The sequence below is a fragment of the Lactuca saligna genome, chromosome 9 (genome assembly GCF_052625555.1).
Source record: "Lactuca saligna cultivar CGN05327 chromosome 9, ASM5262555v1, whole genome shotgun sequence".
Taxonomy (NCBI): domain Eukaryota; kingdom Viridiplantae; phylum Streptophyta; class Magnoliopsida; order Asterales; family Asteraceae; genus Lactuca; species Lactuca saligna.
Window position 1 is genome coordinate 148576605 of NC_136425.1, and position 8159 is coordinate 148584763.

The window sequence follows — 8159 nt, forward strand, 5'->3', positions numbered from 1 at the left end:
ATATCCGTAGCATATGAGACGTGATTAATGATGTCTCACATAAAGACTAAACCAGTCTTTTGCTATATCATTTCCATTTCTATTTGCCAAGTTCTCAAAATTCAGATTATGAAAAGGGATGTCGTAATCATAATCGAATTTTAGAACGCAAATAATGGACCCATATACAGAATTTCCTTATGTTGAGCCATTCCAACATGAAATCCATATATATTTCCTTGACTGAATGATTAAATCCTCACGATCTAAGCATATAGATTTGAGATGAAGTATAATTTCCTCTCCCTTAATTATAGCAAAAGAACTTTTTCCCAATTGAAACCTTTTGTTTTCTATAATTAACATTGCTAACTTGCAACCTTTATCATAATTATCATGCTCCCACTAACATGATGATTATTAGCATAACACTTATGCTCCCACTAACTTTGACATGTACTCAGAAATCAGCTGACTTTCTTACCAAAGTTCAGATTTCTGATACTAGATTGTTTTGATAAAACTTTATCAAAATTATACACCTTCCCTTAGATAGCACACTTGTGTGTCTAAACAATTATGAAGAGGGATGCCGTAATCATAATGGTTAGACCTTTTTGCCACTTCTCACAAGTCCAGGTTAGTGTGCCGGTAAACCACAGACGCTCTACTAACGACTTTGAGAATGCAAATATCACAACTGCTATCTAGCTAAAATCTACTTAGTGAAAGTGTTTCCTCACCATCATTTTCATGAATCGGAGAGAAACCTTATGACACTTAGATTTAATGGTGTATGTGTTCTTATCCATGTGAATTATCAAAACCATTGTCACAAGACAAGGATAATGACAAATCCAAACATCCAAGAGATAGTGCGGATTCTAACCAAGACAAACACTTCACACAATTGGCCTAAGTTGGTCTTTGTTTTATCCAAAACATTACAACTTACCAATTTCAAATGTACAAGACTAGAAAACTTTTACTCTTACATTTGACAAGTGTTTTAAACCTTCTTTAAGACATGTCACTCAAGTTACAATCTTGGAGTATGACTCTAAGACTTGTATTGGAACGAAGTATGACTCATCTTCTTGATTTAACCATTTCAACAATTCAAGATCCCTCTTCTTAGTCATAAGAATGCACTAAGATTTCCTTAGAGAACTAGTTGGGCTATGGTTTCTTAATCATTAAGATGATCACAAAAACTGATACTAAAGTACTCTCCCATCTTTTTAGATTTGAGAAACTTTTATCCTTCTGCCTAATTTGATTCTTCTTATTCACTCTGTCATACATTGGAACCTCTTTCCAATGTCTCAGAATTACACTTAAGCTTGTAAGTATAACCATATTTACTGAGCTATAGTAAATTATGACGAATAGTCTTATCGAGCTTTTGTGGTAGACTTGACCAGTGCACAAGAATGTGTACTTGATCCCTTAGTCCTTCACTTGACTCACACATCCATGTGAATAAGTAATTAGTCTTAATTTTTTCCAATACTTGAAAGTTCTCATTCATCATGCTATACAACTTGCATGATTCCAAGTCCCGGTCCAATTGAAACTTGGGTGATGAGAATCTTTCCTTATTTGGTAAATTTAGACATTACCACAAATGAAAGAATCAATTTCATATTTCCACTCTTGCTATTAATGGAATCATATAAGCAACAATTTTTCCTCAAATGCCATTGTAAGGATATTTTAAAATAAATAAAATCAAAAATTTTCTTTTATTTTAAATCTATGCAGAAAAACTTATCCTTACAATCCATATGAAAACTTGTTGTTATCTATTCCTAAGCAATATCTCATAACTCCTAAGAAGTAGCTCAAGAATCCGATCTTCAAAGTACGCGATAGAAATCCATCTATGCGATCAGATTCAACATATTCTTTCTTTAAGTTTCTTCACTTTTATTTGATTCTTAAAACATTACCATGTGACCAGTCACATCATGTATCAGGAATCTCAGAATAGAAACTTAACAGAGTTAGATAGTGGACTTTACCTGAAGTAGAGTCAAACTTATTGACTTTTACCTCCTTAGGTAAATTTGGCAGCTTCGCAACCAATGCCCCTTCCTTTGGCAATATAAACATATGGGCCCTTTGATAATGGTACACAAGACTATCATAGACTTAGCTTTTCTCTTTACCATTTGTTCAACCGAGTTGACTATGGCCGATCCCTTTCCATTGGGAAGAGAATGCTTTTCTGGATTTCCTGTGTCACTATTGTCAATGTCCATCAAGTTTTAAGGAAGTTGATCTTAACAAATAGATAAGATCATTAAGGGTCTTGTCATAGTCTGTTTCATAGGTGTTCCAAAAGAACTCACTATGTGACTTAGAAAGTAATTGAGCCACCAACTTTCTCAAGACTTTGACAACCTTCTCTCCCGGCTTGTCAATATGTAACTACATCTCCAAGATGTGATCACACCTAGACCTTGCCTTGCCAACAGGGCTTAAGTGACTTTGAACTTGTGGGTTAGGGAGAATAATTTGAGGAGGTGAAAGAAGTATGATTTCCAAGGGACATCATCTTCATTTAGGAAAGCTTGTTTCAAGAGATTCGGGAAGATCATAAATGTCTAAACCATACATGTTTTGGGAGATATTCAAGATAGTTGATCTAAAGACCTTAATATGACACCCAATCGGAAATATTAAGGCTAGGACCCAAAAAACTATTTTATAACTTAGAAGAGGGATACCGTAATCCAAGCTATAAAATATTTGAAGGTAGGTGAATGACGATTCACCAATTTCCACCATGAAAAACGAAATAATAATTAGGTTTTAATTGGTTTTGTAACTCCTAGATCTTTGAGATTCATTGAACTGTTCAATGGCATGTTTCAATCTCGAGTGTGCCCTTCAGGTTTTGTGACTGGGATGCTGAGGATCACAAAACAAGGTGTGAAGTAACCATGAAAATTACTTGGTACCCTTAAGTGTTTACCCCTCCATCGATGTTTCGGTTAACCACACACGCTCCATCGATACTATGATAAACATTAATTTACCCTTTGCCTACCTTGTTAAATACGAGTTAGTATGCCGGTTAACCACACACGCTCCACTAACCGACTTAAACAAAGTGTAAAGTGTAATTTCATGGATTAGAACCTTATTCACATTTTCCTAAGTAACTAAGATTGGGTATTATTAAGAGTTTAGTTACTTAGTATTTATCATTAATACTTTTAATGAAGGGAGAACTCTAGTCCTGTCAAACCCGTTCGGCTAACGACCCTCCACCAGTCAAGCAAGCGGTGGGTGAGAGTGGACACCCATTAAGTTGCCATTTTATAGACAACAACCTTATACCCACCTTATATACCGGCTTCGTGAATGAGGCGTACTAGCGGTAAGACTGAATTTACTCTCATATATATATATATATATATATATATATATATATATATATATATATATATATATATATATATATATATATATATATATATTATTAACTTATAATATTATAAAGTATAAGGGTTGAATTTTAACTTTTAAAATTCTAAGGGCTAACTTGGAATTAAAGTATTCATAAGAGAAAACTTTACAAATTCCAAAACTTGAGGGCAAGTTCTGAAACTATTCAAAACTAATTAATTCCATAACTTATGTGTTTAAAGTAGTTTTAATCCAAAAACTCTTCAAGTTCCATAACTTGAGGACAAGTTATGGAAGACTTTAAACTAATAAAAGAATTAACTTTTCTTTATTTTATAACTTATGGAATTAATTAAGGTTACACCTTTTTATTTATTTATTTATTTATTTATTATTTAATGAAGAGACTCTTGGTCCTACATAACTTGAGGACAAGTTATGGAGTCATAAAACCATTTAATTAGAACTAGACTCTTCATTTTTGTAACCTTTGCCAACTTTTATGAGTTTTATGAAACTTAAATGTGACTTTTCATATAACTGGAGGACAAGTTACAAAAACACATTTTAGAATCAAGTCTTAGATTAATTTGGATTGAAAACAACTATTTCACTCAACTTTTCTATTAATCTAAGCAACTCATAAGAACAAGATAATTCAAATCAAACTTTTTCATGTAATTAGTCTAAACCTTAAACTAATACAAAACATGAATCTATTGACAATTATCTTTGAATTTGGATTAGCATGAACATTACCACATCAAAAACAAGTTTATAAGTCCAAAAACATCATAGGGTAATGTTCCTAGTCCAATTCCAGCCAAAAAAAGTCGAATTTATGCTGTCTGGGGGTCCAACTCGTCGAGTGCACGAACCAACTCGGCGAGTTGGATGCTTTTTGCCTTGGACTTGGCGAGTCTGCTGGGAAGATAGCATCAAAACTCGATTTTTCAGCTCCAGTTGCAAGTATAACAAGAAAACAAGCCTAGGCTCTGATACCACTGTTGGGTTATGATTATTCTAGCACTCCTAAGTGTACATGGAACCCTAAATACCTTGGGTCTATGTTTTCTCTATTATATATGCAAATATGAACATCCAAGGTATTATCCTAATCTAGCATACAAAACAATGGATATAACAAGATAGAATACATACCTTTTTTATGTAGAAAGTCTTCATGAAGCTTGAGTGCCTAGTGCCCCAAGTGTGACACCTCAAATGGTTCACACAACACCAAATACACTTGGAATAACTTGAGAGAATTCTACACTCATGAAAATCGGCTAGCCCTTTCTTACTCTCTCTAGTGGCCGATTTTGGTCAAGAATAAGATGCTTATATAGTTAGGGTTACACCATGTAAACCCTAACTGACATGGCCTTTCATTTCCATGATCCATGGGTACAAAAACACCATGGAGCATCCATGGAGCATCATATGGGTTTTAGCCCAACTAGATAATCCATGGAGCATTAGCCCACTATATAAGTATGAATGATTTGCACAATCAACCCATATATTTAATTAGTCTTCTTTTGATCACTTAATTAATCCTAGATTAATTCTTGATCAATACTAATTAAATAATCTTATTATTCTTATTATTAATATACTTATATTAATAACCATAAGTGTCTTATTTCTCTCATTATAGTCTATCCAAGTGCATGATGCCATGCAACCCAAATGGACCATGTCGGGTCGGGTCAAGTCTTACCAATTATAGTTATGGACTTAGACATTAATCCAATAATTGCATGCATGCGACTCGTCAAGTCATTCTTTGGACTCGGCGAGTCGATTTGCGAGTTCAAGTTAGTCTTCATACCTCTAGATCAGACTCGACGAGTTGTTCATACAACTCGGCGAGTCACAGCTAGAGTGTTCATACGTTGAAGGAGGACTCGAAGAGTTGTTCATACAACTCGGTGAGTCGGATGCAGATCGACTAGGTGATAGCATAGAAGGGGAACTCATCAAGTCTATGCCAAACTCAACAAGTAGTAGCTATCAGAAGCAAGGAAGTGAGGTTGAGGACTCAACGAGTTGGTGACCCAACTCGACGAGTCAGGTCAACTGTATGTTGACTTTGACCAGGGGTAAAATAATCATTTTACCCTCAGTATAGTTATCAGTATTTGATTCAGTGTGTTATGGAAATTATAGTCGGGGAGATACCGGAGCAGCAACAAACATTTTCCAGAGCCGCTCATTTACCGGTCAGCTTACGAGGTGAGTTTTCTTCCAGTAGGAACGGGTCTAAGGCCACAATGCCGACCCGTTTAGCTAGTAGTAGTTTTCGGACTTCGGTCCGATGTAGTTTTTAGTATGTTTGACGCCTTCGTGGTTCAGACAGGATTTATGTGTTATGTTTTTCGGGCTACGGCCCGATGCAGTGTGCAATTTATGTGTTCATGCTAGTTGATATGTTTATGCCATGTTATACTCAGTCAGTTTCCGGACTTCGGTCCGATGCAGTTAGTTCCAGACTTTGGTCTGATGCAGGGGACAAGGTCCCAAACAGTTCCGGACTTCGGTCCGATGCAGTTTCTTGACTTCTGTCCAATGCAGAGGGCAAGACCATGGTTAGTTTTGGACTTCGGATCGATGTAGTTTCCGGACTTCGGTCCGATGCAGTGGGTAAGGCCCAGTATGTGTTTATATGTTGTTGTATGGTATGTGGTAGTTTGGGGGAGCTCACTAAGCTTTGTGCTTACAGTTTCAGTTTTGGTTTCAGGTATTTCAGCAAGTAAAGGGAAGGGCTCGGGTTGATGGCATCGCACACACCACAACTTTAGATTTATTCCTGGGAGTTTTGTTCAGATACTTAGATATGATTTGATACAGTTCTTGATATGACATTTTTATTATGGCTTTTGAGATACCCGGCGTATGGTTTTATTATATGACATTCAGTGTTATGACTTTTATTATTAGTTAAAAACAAAATTTTTGGGTCGTATTTTTGGGATGTTTCAGGCTCCCTACAACCAACACCCCGTTAAATATTACACATTTTTAGGGCCATTTTAAATAATATAATATATTAATTTACATCTTGGATTTTCGGGTTTATTATTCAATTACTCTATTTCAAACGGAGTGTTACACTTGGGGTATTCAAGCTTCAAAGGTCAAGAACTACAAGTCCTTCTAAGAGGTAAATCATTTAACTAGTTGTATTGTTCATTTGACAATTATATGCTAGTTAGGGAGAATGCTTTGGAAAAATTGAAAATGCATGTATAATTAGAGAAAACATAGATTTAAAGCATTTAGGGTTGCATTTCACCATTGGAGTGTTATAGTGCTTAAAACCCAACAACCCTAGCCTCCTTTGAGGTGTTTCTTGAGTTCTTGGTGGTATTTCATGCATTTTGGTGCTCATTGTAACACCTCGGGTTTCAGGTATTTTCAAATCCTTCCTTTGGTTTTAAATTATGTCATTTTGGTCCTTGGACTTTAAAGATGTAGCCCTAAGAAGCCCTAATGGGAAAATGGTAATTTTGGAGCAGGAGTTGTACGTTGAGCGTACATGTGAGTACACTAAGCGTACTAGGGCACACCCTAGTACGCTGGGCATACACATATGTACGTTGGGCGTACTTATGTTCGAGTGAAACACTATTTTTAGGGTTTGAGGGGTATTTAAACACCTTTATGGATCATTTAGCCTCATCCTTTTAGCCTCCAAGCTTTGGAGTTGTTTTTGGCAAACCCTAAACCCATAAGAGAGTGTGTTGAGCTAACAGTGTGTTCTTTGTGTGCTTAAGGAAGAAGGAGTTGCATCAAGGAGATTAGAAGTTTAAGCAAGCTTGTGGATCTTGGATCATCATCTTATTGGGAAGCTCCACAAGGTAAAAACTTGCTACCTTTATGCTTGGTTTGCTTAGATCTCATTTTGGTAGCTTTATGATGTTATTTTTCCCCCACAAGTCCCATTGTTATGTATGTTTGGTTTTGGACATTTTGGGTTGTCCTTTCAGACCCTAGGAAGGGTTATAAGCCAAAAAAAATGAGGTCCCTTTAGCTAGTTTGGCACCATGCTTCTTCTAGAAGGTCTTAATGGATTATAACCATGTATTAAGGGCTTTTTGGACGTTTTAAGTCATAAAGTTGGAGACTTTAGGACTTTGGGGTGCATTTGGACCATGGATCTGAAGTTTGAGGCCTATGTGCTTAAGCCATTAAGCACTTATTGAAGTTTTGGGCTCTACGAGGGTACATCTCACGTAGAAAGGAGTACACCCACGTACCCAATAACATCCCCGTAAAGCAGTCAATGTGAGGCTTGTGTACACTGAGCGTACCTCCGGAGTACACCCCGGATACTCACATGGTTCAACCATGTATTAGTTAACTCGGTTGGATTGACTCGGTTGGGTTGTCTCGGCTAGGTTTACTTAGTGGGTTTATTGGTTTTGTCCAGTTGACTTTGAGTTGACCATGTTTGACCAACTTTAACCATGTTTTACCAAGTTTAACCATGTTTGACCAAGTTTGACATTTAAGGGTATTTTGGGTATTATTGGATTTTGTGGAATTGGTCACTTGGTGGTTGTAGGCATTTGAGTTGAGAGCTGAGATTTGGAGTCTGGCCTTATCAGTTCTGTGATGCTTGTGAACTGAGTCGTCCTCACTGTACTTTCGGGTCGAAGGCACCAAGGTTAGCCCATTGGTTTAATAACCTAATATTGTTGATATGTTGAGTATGGATTAGATATGCATGCTAGTTTTGATATGTTAGTTTGGTAGAT